This window comes from Camelus bactrianus, chromosome 26 (assembly GCF_048773025.1).
Source record: "Camelus bactrianus isolate YW-2024 breed Bactrian camel chromosome 26, ASM4877302v1, whole genome shotgun sequence".
Taxonomy (NCBI): domain Eukaryota; kingdom Metazoa; phylum Chordata; class Mammalia; order Artiodactyla; family Camelidae; genus Camelus; species Camelus bactrianus.
This window is the reverse complement of record NC_133564.1, coordinates 33,683,735-33,696,874: the sequence shown is the minus strand read 5'-3', so window position 1 is coordinate 33,696,874 and position 13,140 is coordinate 33,683,735.

The window sequence follows — 13,140 nt, the reverse complement described above, 5'->3', positions numbered from 1 at the left end:
TTAAGGGGAAAAAAATTTTTTTAAGTGGAAAAAGTTTTTAAAAATACACAGGTAATACACTTACGCATGTTTAGTTTAAGGATGTAAAACTTGGCTGAAGTCATAGTGTAAAAAGTGTAGATCTCAATTTCCAGGACACTTAGCTTGACTACTATCAACATATCAAAGTGAATAAGATTCAGTAAATTGTCTCAGAGTGAATTTTACAACAGTACTATATTCAGATTGGTAAAAATCCTGTTAAAGATGTGTTAAATAGTTTTTAAAAACTTAAAAAGCCTTTAAAATTTATATAAGTAACATGTGCTTCTTTGAAATTCAAGCAAACAGACCAGCAAAAAATAATATATAAGAATCTAAGAATAACAATATGTGAATTACCCACAATTCCACTGCCCAGGAGTCACCATCACAATGTACCAGCCCGTGGGAAGAACTGACATGCATGAAACGCAACCATGTTTTGAGTAACATTTGGAATGTTAATTTCCGATCCCTTCTTTCCTTCCACATATAGACATTTTAAAACGTATGTATTTACAACTGTAGTGTCTGAACAGTTTTGAATTTCATAAATTTTCATAAATTTTTTCTTGATACTCTAGGTTCTCTGATGTCGCTTTTATTGTATGATATCAGATCATCTTTTTACTGGTTGTCTAAGATTTCTTTGAATGCATATAACATAAAACTCATAAAATATTTGCCCCTTGGTGTCTGACTTATTTCACTTAGCATAATGTTTTTGAGGTTCATCCATGCAGTAACGGCACAATTGCATGCTTTTTATGGTTGAATAATAAATCAATGTACGTATAGACCACAATTTTGTTTATCTGCTCATCTGCTGGTGGACACAAAAGATGGTTTTACCTTTGGTATAGTGAATAGTGCTGCTATGAACATGGGTGTACAGGTATCTGTATCTGTGTTAGTCTCTGCTTTCAATTCTCTTAGGTATATACCTGGGAGTGGATTTGCTAGATCATATGATAATTCTATGTTTAACTTTTTGAGAAACTCCTAAAATGCTTTCCGCAGCATCTTCATTTTAAATTCCCACCACAATGCACAAGCGTTCCAATTTTTCCATTTCCTGGCCAATCTTGCTATTTTCCTTTTTTGTTTTTGAATAACAGTCATCCTATTGTGATAGTCACAATCACTCATTGTGATTTGGGTTTGCATTTTCCAAATGACAGTGATGTTGCGCATCTTTTCGTGCATTTATTGGCCATCACATACCTTCCTTGAAGAAATGTCTATCCAAGTCCTTTACCCATTTGTGAACTCAGCTGTTTGTTTGTTTTTTTGTTGTTGTTGTTGTTGAGTTGTGGGAGCTCTTTATATATTCTGGATACTAATCTCTTATCAAATACAAGATTTGCAAATATTTTCTCCTGCTGTGTGGGTTGTCTTTTTACTTTCAATTGTGTCCTTGGCTGCACAAAAGTTTTAAATTTTGATGAAGTCCAGTTTATCTATTTTTTCTTCTGTTGCCAGTGCTTTTGTCGTCATATCCAAAAACTCCTCACCAGATTCAGTCAAGATTTTATCCTATGTTTTCTTTTAAAAATTTTATGGGTTTAGCTCTATGCTAATGAGGAAAACTCTAACGTTTTGTGGTAAGTTTTGAAATCAGGAAGTGTGGGAACTTCCACTTTTGTTCTTTTCTTTAAGATTGTTTTGGATGTTGGGGTCTGTTGAGATTCCATATAAATTTTAAGTTGGAGTTTTCTTTTTTTGCCAAAAACATTATTGGGAGTTTGGTAGGGATTACACTGAATCTGTAGATCACGTTGAATTGTATTGTCACCTTAAAAATATTAAAATTTTCATTCCAGGAACACAGGATGTCTTTCTATTTATTTATGTCTTTTTAAATTTCTTTCAGGCATGTTTTGTAGTTTCAGTATACAAATCTTTTGCGTCCTTAGTTTTTTTATTCCTAAGTGTTTATTGTTTTTGATGTTATTGTAAATTTCCCTTTTGGGTTATTCATTGTTGGTGTATAGAAATTGAACTGATTTTTGGTATGTTGATTTTGTATTCAAATTTGTTGAATTCACTTATTAGTTCTAACAGGTTTTTGTATGTGGAATCTTTAGAGTTTTCTATATATAAAAGATCTTGTCACCTGCCAACTGATAATTTTGCTTCTTCCTTTCAATTTAGATACCTTTTATTCCTTTTTTTGTGCCTAATCTCTCTGGTGATGACTTCCAGTTTTATGTTAAATAGAAGTGGCCAAAGCGGGCATGCGGCTCTTGTTCCTGGTGGGGGACAAACTTTCACTCTTCATCATTGTGTGTGGTAGTGTCTGTGGGTTTTTTTGTGTATTGCCTTTATCATGTTGAAGAAAGTTACTTCTAGAAATTGGTTTCTAGAATTAAGTTTCTAGAAATTGGAAACCATTCCAAAGAACTGAGAAAGCTGAAATCCTCAAGGAGGATGGAGAAAGTCCTACTGTTTTAATAGAGTTCTCTAGTCACTGGTATTATTTCAAACCAGAGGTGATGGTACAAATTGGTACAACCCTTTGGCAAGGTGATTTGGTAATGCATTCAAGAATTCTAAAACTGGGCTGGAGGAGGGTATAGCTCAGTGATAGTGTGCATGCTTAGCAAGCATGAGGTCTGAATTGAACCCAGGACCTCCATTAAATAAATACATAAATGCACCTAATTACCTACACCCCACCCCCAAAAACAAAGTCAAAAAAAAAAAAAAAAACCTCCAAAACTACTCATGACCTTGAGCCATAAATTTTATTTCTGAGAATGGATTTATTGATGCTTATAGAATTCAAAGAAATGGATTTCTCTTAAATAGATGAAGAGCTTTATATTAAAAAGTAGAAAGAAGAGTTTCTGCATAGTATTTTACAGTTCCGTGACATGATTGGGAAAGTTTAAGGAAGAGTAGGGTTTGTCCACGGCTGTAGAAGATTAGAGTTTAAGGTTTGTTCCCAGGACAACACGTTTAAATTCAGGTGCCTTCTCTTCACTCTGCAGCCACAGCTCTTTTGTGAAGTGGAACATTTTTCAAAAGTCAAATTCAGTTATCACTAGTGTCCGATGTGATACTGTGGTCGACACTGCTTTGGTGGCTAAGTAAGATCTTATATTAAGGAACAAAATGGATTTCTTTGGCAAGAGAGGACAGTGGAGTAAGATATGAAAAAGTTAACTCCAGTGTGGTGTATCTGTCATGTGCATCAGGAATGTTCTAGAACAGTGGTTCTGAGCCAGGGGCGATTTTGTCCCAAGGGACCTCTGGCAACATTTGCCGTCCGAACTGGGGGGGGGGTGGGGGCTGGGGCGTGCTACTGACATCTAGTGGTGAAGGCAGGGCATGCCACTCAACACCCTGCACTTCCACCGGGCGGTTTCCTGCTGCAAAGAATTCTCTGGCCCAAACTGTCAGTAGCGCCGGGGCTGCCAAACCAGCTCAAAAGAAGGTAATCAGTATGATTATAATAGCACAATCATTAATGTACAAGGATAAGGAGCTTAAAAGAAATATGTGGATTCTGACTCTGCTATTGCTATGCATGGGATAAAATCACCAATGTATCATATCTGAACTGCAAAAGAAAGGGAGGGAGCCTGACACATGGCTAATGATGTACCAGAGACACATTCTGTTCTCTGCAAAGGCTTATTTCTATTCTACCCCAGCCACTAAATTATTCTAAGGCTATAACAAGAAATAAGCACAACCATGAAATAGTATCAATGAGCTAACATCCATTTTCAAATAGATCCACTTGAAAATATGTTATTGTAAGAGGTATTTTAAATACCTAATATTATTAGGTAATATTTGATACATGCAAAAGAATATGTATATGTAATTATATACATTTATGTATTATGTATAAATATTATATATATGGTGATGTAAGTAATGATGCATTAAATGAGCACCTGTAAGCCCACCACTCAACTTATAAATTAGAACATTATCATCATTGTGGACCCCTCCCAAGTTCCATCCCTTGCTTCTTCCTGAGAGGAATTCAAGAATCTGCCATCTTGAATATTATCTTTATCATTCCTTCGCCTTTTAAAAATAGTAATATCATGTGTAGGTGTTCCTAAATTACTTTAAAATTTTGCTTTCCTTTTCCTCTATAAAAATTATATCATAAGGAGATGGCCTTTTGCAACTTGCTTTTCCTAGTCAACTTCATCAATCTTTTCGTGTCATTGTAATTCACCCACATTTCTGCTGTATAATATTCCTTTGAGTAATGATTCCCAAATTAATCTATTCTCCTATTGATTTGGGTTTGTTAGGGGTTGAGTTGTGTTCCTCCAAACTTACATGTTGAAGGCCCAACCCCCAGGATTTCAGAGTATGACAGGATTTGGAGACGGGGAGTCTTTAGACTGGTGATTAACTTGTAACGTGGACCTTAGGATGGGTCCTAATCCAATCTGACTGGTATCCTTATAAATAGACTAAAGGGGGACACACAAAACAGACACTAGGGATATACATGGACCAAGGGAAGATCATGTTAAGGACACAGCAAGAAGACAGCCATCCACAAGCCAAGAAGAAAGAGGCTTCAGAAGAAACCAAACCCGATCTCTCAACTGCTAGCTTCCAAAACTGTAAGAAAATGAAGTTCTGTTGTGTGAGCCACCCAGTGGTATTTTGTTATGACAGACTTGGCCAACGAATATGAGGTTGTTTGTAATTTTTAATATTATGAGCAATGCTGCTAAAAACGTTCTTGTTTTTCTATATATGTGTGTGTGAATTTTTTTTTGGCCAATTAAAAACATTTTTTTGTATTCTTTTTACTATGCATATTGAGTGGGACTGCTGGCTTGTAGAGGATACATATCTCACTTTACTAAGGTAAAATCAATGAGTTTCCGTGTAGAAAATTCTCATAACTCTACAGTCTTTCCAACACTTTGTCGTCACCCTGTGAATTCTTACTCTTCTTTTTTCTTTCTTCAATTTTTTTAGAATTGAATTTTCTTCTTATTCCATTTTACCTCTTCCACTGGCTTTATATATAAAGTTATATATTTTATTTCTTTTATTTTAGTTGTTATCCTTAGGATTTTACCACACCTCTTTAATCTAGCGTTAATTAGCATTTTTCTCTCCCACGCTCATAAAAGAGCTTTAGAACATTTGCTTGTCATCACTCTTTCCCAACTTATATGCTACTGTTGTCCAGCATTTCATCTTTTTTTTTAAACCTAATTAGACATTATTATTTTATACAGATAATATCTGCTTTGGGCACACAGACACACACACACTTACCAATTTCTTTTTTTTCACATTCATTCTTTCTTACATCTCAGCCTTTGCTCCGAAGCAAGTTTTGTTTTCTATTTTGTTTCTGTTTTTTAGTTTTTGTCCTCTGAAGTTCCTTTATAAGTTTTTCTTAGTACAGATGCACTGGAAACAGATTTTCAGTTTTTGTTTATCTGAAAGTGTCTTTATTTCAACTTTATTCTTGAAACATAGTCTTTCCGAGTTCATGATTCGAGGTCCATTGCAGTTTGCGCTCAGCATTTTCTAGGTGTTACTTGGCAGTCCTCTGACTTCCATTGCTCACAGTGAGAAGTCAGCTGTCAATCTAATTGTCATTCTGGGGAGGTGACCTTGTCTCACTGGTTGCTTTAACAGGATGACCTTGACTCTGGTTTGCCCAGGACATCCCTGTTTAAATCTGTTGCCTTAAGATAATGGTTAAGAATGCTGTGCTATACAGTAGAAACTGGTTGTTAATCCGGTTTTGCGAGGATTTTCCTTGTATTTCTGATGTAAGAGCTATTCTGCCAAAATTCAGTAGGTATTCTAGGAGAACTGTTCCATATATAGATTCTGGATTTTTTTTTTTTTTTTTTTTTTTTACGTTCTAGACGTACTTTTTGATGTATTCGTGGGAGGGGGTGAGCTGTGCATCCTTCTCTGCCATCTTGGCAACCTCCCCTGTGTCTTTATGTTTAAAGTTGGTTTTTGTAGACAACCTATAATTGAGTCCTACTTTTTTATTTTTACTATTGTAATCTAACAACCTGCATTTTATTGATGCTTATAGAATTAATTATATTGTATGACATTTATAAAAGAGGGGCCTAAAAATTCCCAAACTGAAAATTTTCAGTTATTGATATAATAATTTATTAATAATTAGAGACACCAGAAATTACTAAAATAATCTGCAATATAGAAGTTCTAAGTGTTGCCTACTACAGTTTAGCACAAATAGCTAAAAACCCATAAGGTTACTTAGATTCTGCCACAGACATTTATTGAACATTTACTGTTTGCTAAACTCTGCCTCAGGTGCCAGCTTGGGTGAAACAAAGAAAAGTATTCCACCCTCTTTCATATTTTCATTCTGAAAAATCAGTGGAAATGGGAGAGGTGCCGTTTCTCACCAGCTCAGAAACTGCTTAGAGGATTCTTTGTGACTGTCTTTTTAACGGCCTGTGGTCAGGTTTGCCCCCTGATATTGCATGTAATGAGAAGCGAGATGTATTTTGGTGTTTTGTTTGTTTATTTTTTTAAATTTTATTTTTTATCAAAGTATAGTTGATTCGCAACGTTAGTTTTTGGGAGGATGTATTTTGATTAAAATATTGAAGCATGATCTGGAAGATCTGAGTCAACAAACTCATTCCACCCTCTTTCCCATCTCCACGTAGAGGCAAGGGTGGGACAGCAACACCCCAGGCTCTTGGTGTCACTGAAATAGCCACAGGGGCTTCAAAGCTGGGGATGGACCGGTGCTGGCATCCCAGCCCAGCCACTGACTTACTCTGAGACTTCAAACAGATTCAGATTCCTGAGCGTCAAATGCAATATAGATGCTAATTCCTAACCCCTGTCCCGTTAAAGAGTTTAGAAACCCAAGGATGATATGAAACATATTTTTTAAATTGAAGTATAGTCAGTTACAATGTGTCAATTTCTGGTGCACAGCACAATGCCCCAGTCATGCATATATACATATATTCATTTTCATTTTCTTTTTCATTAAAGATTATTACAAGATATTGAATATATTCCCTGTGCTATACAGAAGAAATTTGGTTTTTATCTCTTTTTAATATATAGTACTTAACATTTGCAAATCTCAAATTCCCAAATTTATCCCTTCCCACCCTCTTTCCCTCAGTAACCATAAGATTGTTTACTATGTCTGCGAATCTTTCTGTTTTGTAGATGAGTTCATTAGTGCCCTCTTTTTTCTTTCTTTCTTTTTTTTTTTTTAGATTCCACATACAAGTGATATCATAAGAAAGAAGGCATCCTGGAGGGATTTTGGTGACATTCCAAGAAATTTTTATTATGGAAAATTTCAAACATGCTCAAAAATAAAGAAAAGGGTATAATAATAAATTCTCATAGTCTCATCCCCAGAACAGTTTGCCAGTCTTATTCTACCTACATCTCAGCCCAACTTTTTTTCTGTTTCCTGAAGGATTTTAAAGCGAACCTTAGATATCAGATCATTAAACCCAAAAATACTTCAGTATGTAAGTAAATCCTTTAAAAACTACATCTGTTAATCCTTTGCTAGCCTCACTCCCTCCTTATTAAATTAGGAAACTAAGAGGGTTAGTGATTTGCCCAAAGCCATGTAATTAGTGGCAGAACCAGAGTGAGAACTTTAGTGCTCCTAATTCTTAATCCTATATTCTTTCCTCATAAAGCATGTTGGCTCTAAAGGTTACCTACTTTTCAGCTAAGAAGAAGAAGAAGAAGAAGAAGAAGAAGAAGAAGAAGAAGAAGAAGAAGAAGAAGAAGAAGAAGAAGAAGAAGAAGAAGAAGAAGAAGAAGAAGAAGAAGAAGAAGAAAAACCCTGCAGTAAGACTCTCTACCAGTACCTTACATTGGGATCATCTTGGGAGATATTAAAAATGTAATTCCTAACCCCCTGCCCCACAGAATCTAATTCCTTAGGGCTGAGGTAGAAGCCAGTGGTTTGCTGGAACCAACTGATACTGATCTCCAGAGCCAACTATTAAATTTTCAGCAATTTTATGAGCCAATTACTAAAACTCATTAAAAATTAAATGATATAAGCTTAGGATTAAATATATTATGTTAAAAACAAAGGTAACAAATATTCAGAACTCATCATTCTTGGACTTCACTGCCCTTTACTATGATCTATGCTCTCAAGGCTACTTGCGTCATGTGGGTCTGGTGTCCTGGTGCTACTGGGCATTGGTTTCCAACTGCACATTCAGTGATAGCTTGGAATCTGCCACGTGGGAGCGTTTCCACCATGGAAATTGACAAATACAAACCAGGCTTGGTTTAGCGTTTTGTTGATCATCTAGCCTTAAGCAAATAATAGAGAACGTGTTAATAATGTAGGTTAAACTGCAAAGGGTGTTCATTACATTCTGAATAGTACAGAGGAGGAGAAATTCTTCCAATAGTCAAAAAGCGATTAGACAGTTCAGTAGAGAAGTCTCTCCCATCCATTACTGATGTTTCACTTTTGTTTTCCACACTCCTATCAATGAAAACATCAACCAACATTCATGTCAGAACTACACGTGTTCAACTGCAAGCACAGGTTGGCTACAGAGAAAAGAATTTGGCGAAAGTAAAAACAGCATCCTGTAGGAATCAATTAGCCCTATAAAATTTACAATAAAAAACACTGTTGTATTATTAACTGTAAATTACGTAGCACCACCCTTTTAATCAGCGACATATGTAATATACCTGTGTATGTATAGAATGTCTACGTTGTTGCCTTTTTTGGTGTTTTGGAGAGGTAGTTGTTGAAGATTTTCTAGCATATCTCTGGGCGAAACTTAGGAATCTGCATTTCAAATGGGCATCTCAGGGATTCTTACACCTCCTGAATTTGGAGAGCCACTGTTTCACCATTGAACTTAAAAGATCAGGATCCTTAATTAAGATGGTGAACTTGTCCATCCCCCAAATCCTCTCATGCCCTTTTATGATTCTCCTCTTCTGACCTCCTGCCCAACCCTCCCCGCAGGCAACCATGGATCTGCTTACTGTCCCTACAGATCTGTTTGCATTTTCAGACAGAATGTGCTCTTTTGGGTATGGTTTCTTTCACTCAGTATAATTATTTTGAGATTCATCCATGTTGGTGACTGTCTGAACAGTTCGTTCCTTTTTATTCTGAGTAGTTCTCCATTGTATGGATTCAACACAATTTCTTTCTTTTTAATTTTATATTTTATTGAAGCGTAGTCAATTTACAATGTCAGTTTCAGGTGTACAGTAAAGTGATGTAGTTATACATATACATACGTATATTTACATGTATTTTCAGATTCTTTTCCATGATAGCTTATTACAAGAAATTGAATATAGTTCCCTGTGCTATACAGTAGGTCCTTGATTGTTTATCTATTTTATATATAGTAATGTGTGTCTGTTAACCCCAGACTCCTAATTTATCCCTCCCCGTGTTTCCCCTTTGGTAATCATAGTTTGTTTTTTATGTCCATGAGTCTATTTCTGGTTTATAAATAAAATTTTTATCTCTTTTTAAAAATTCCACATATAAGTGATATCATATGGTATTTGTCTTTGTCTAACTTACTTCACTTAATATGATAATCTTTAAGTCCCTCTATATTGCTCCAAATGGCATTATTTCATTCCTTTTTATGGCTGAGTAATATTTCATTATATATATATATATATATATATATATACACACACACACACACACACACATGTACACACATACACACACACAAACAGACTATATTCAATTTCTTGTAATAAGCTATTATGGAAAAGAATCTGAAAATACATGTAAATATATATGTATGTATCTGTATAACTACATCATTTTACTGTACACCTGAAACACACACACCACATCTTCTTTATCCATTTATCTGTCAATGGACATTTAGGTTGCTTCCATGTCTTGGCTGTTGTAAATAGTGCTGCTGTGAACTTTGGGGTGCGTGTGTCTTCTTGAATTATAACTTTCTCCAGACATATGCCCAGGAGGAAGGAATTCAATACAATTCCTGTATTCATTCACTGTTGACAGACATTTGGGTTGTTTCCATTTTTGCTTATTACAAATAACACTGCTGTGAACATTTGTGTGTAAATCTTTGGACATGTATTTATTTCTCTTTTGGGAAATATTTAAGCGTGAAATGGCTGGATCGCATGGTGGATACGCGTGTAACTTTTAAAGAAACTGCCAAACTGGGGGAGGGTGTAGCTCAAGTGGTAGAGCTCATGCTTACCACGCGCGAGATCCTGGGTTCAATCCTCAGTCCCTCCATTAAAAAATAAATAAATAAACTTAATCACCTCCCTCTTTCCTCAAAAAAACAAACATAAAGAAATTTCCAAACTGTTTTCCAAAGTGGCAGAGGCTTTTTTTTTTGGGTGGTGAAAACATTATGGGTGGTTCTGACATTGGCTCAAGATTTTCATGTGAGCATTCCAAGTAAGCGCCAAGCATTACACAGTAATCCGTATTCTTTTTAAAGATTTTTTATTTTTTATTCAAGTATAGTCATTTTACAAGGTCGTGTTTGTTTCTGGTGTACTGTGTAGAGATTCAGTCATACATACTCATATTCTTTTTCATTATAGGCTATTACAAGATAGTGAATATAGGTCCCTGTGCTGGACAGGAGGACCGTGTGGTTTATCTATTTTATATATAGGACATATTCTTTAAATAATTACATAGCCTTGAGTGAGTGGGAGTGGGAAGAAACTAGTTTATAGTAATGAGGATTGTGCAGAGTTAGAGGCATTTATTTAATTCACTTCTTTGGCTGATGATACATTTGTCTGAGTTTACTTTCCATTTTTCTGCAGTTCTTGTTTGCTTGTCCAGCTCCTTCGGTGATTTTTCTGAACCAGATAACATCTTAGGAAGTATATTAAAGGGTTTTAAATTTGGGATAATAAACAACTTGTTCACTTCAGTAAGTATGTCATACATTGTTTGATTTCAGGATTTTGGCTGAAGGCAGCTAATAACTATTTAGCATATAAACGTTTTCAACATACTCAACAGAGATAGGTGTGTGTGTGTGTGTGTGTGTGTGTGTGGCATTTTGGTGTGTGTTTTCCCACTCTAGAATGGCATCTGTTTCAAGGGTAGTGAGACCAATTATGATTTATCCAGGCTAACCTGGGAGGTAGCTCTGATTTATTTTGGTGATACATTAGTCTCCTTTTATAGATTGTTACTCCAAGAAGCTGCCTGGGTGGCCTCTCAATTTATCTGGCTCTCAGCGGTTCCTTTGAAGAAAGACAATCTGAACGCTAAGACAGGCATACTATTATTACATAAATAGATTTTGCAAAACCTTCCCATCTGAAATAGCACAGCCACAGTTCCTGTCCAGTTACTTATCACTAGAAATTTAGAGCTGATCCGAGTTTGTGCAAGGAGACGGCCACAGGGAACCCTGACTAGGAAACGTTTTCCTGTGTAACTGTGACAGCTTCGTAATCACTTCAAAATAACGGTGTTATTTCCTAATTTTTCTCAGAGTGGGTTGCTCAGAGGCAGGATTGGAAGTGCATATGAGCCTGGCCGAGCTTTACAGATTCCCCAGGAAGGGGTGGCCCCGCACCCTCTTCCTGCCCTGGGAGGGAGGCCACACGTGCAAACTTCCAAAAGTCCATGGACAAGTGCCCAGCTCCCTTTTTGATGAAATTCAGCTGCAGTGTGGTATTGTTAAGTTATTTATTTCCCCATCTTATTGTTAACACCATATTATTTTGACAAAAATTGAACTGTACATACAGCAATAAATAATATTCACCCCTTTTCCTGGGCATTGGTCTCAAATACAGAGCAGTTGTGTATGTAATGTAAAAGTCTTCACAAAGCCCTTTCTCAGTGAGGGAGCAGTGTGTCTTCTCTGCCCAATCAAGATAAAAGCTCTATCTGGAGGAAAGCACTGTTTATATATCCCAGGACTGGTTGTCTTCCAAGATGCTGGTTAAAAAAAAAAAAAAATAGGAATGAGCAGTATCTGCTCTGTGAGAACAGAAAGAAACAAAAAGGCTTCTCTGTTTCTTTAGGTAAACACTGTTAGCATGGCTCTAATGGTTGGCTTAATAAAGTGGAAAGACATAAGTGACGCTGATTATCACTTTGACTTGAGTACGAAGCGTGGCATCCTATGATTAAAGAATCAAGCAAATGATGGAAAAAGCAGATCCATTAATTAAAATCTCATTTAACTTTCCATTGCAACTCTTGGCCCCGCTTCTTCAAAACTCTGACCAGGTGTGTTCAGACCTTCAGAAGAACACGTGCGGTCTAGTGGAGGGGAGGCCCTGGACCGCCGGTCAGGTGGACTAGACCCCAGTTCTGGATTTGCCTGTACTGGTCCCCAACTTTTCCACCTTAAATAATCTATCTTATTATTTTTACCCTGCAGACCTGATGTTTTTATAAATATTTCATTAGTTACCTAAACTCTTACCTTGGGCGAAGACATGGGAAACCCAGAGGGGTGTCCATGGGGGAAGGGAGCTGGTCTGGGTGTGAATCCAGCCTCACGGCTCTCTAGCATTGTGATTTTGGGAAAGCTATACACCGTCTCTAAGCCTGTTTCCTCAGAGAATGTGCCAAGTATATAAATGTATAACATATTCGGCTTAGAGCGGGGCCTGTAACATGGTAAAAGCCCAAATCTTAATAATGATAGTAATGATAATATTAATATTATTATTATCTGAACTAACCAGATAAAAGGGCCGGCCCTTCTGAGCGTAGGCTGGCAGCCCCACCCACAGTGCCCTAAGGGACACCGAAGTCTTCCGTCTGAGTGACGTTGCTGTGTCTTTAAGGGGGCGTGGAAGTGGACAACGGGAGTTTGGGTGCAGAGATGGTCCTGTCCTTCAAGGACAAAGCTGTTGATTGTAACTATCCTTGTCCTTCTGGTCCCCAGGCTGGTTTCCCTGTTCAGTGTTAATATTTTATTCAGTAGCTCTCCCATTCTAACATTCTTCAGTACGCCTTATCCATCCTATTTCTACTGTTGGTAATAAAGATTCTGAAAGTTACGTGTACTGTTGAAACATACACTTTTACTAGTGGAGATCTTACCATAATGTGTATTTGCCACAGTGACAGGGCAGAGAGTGAGACCTGGA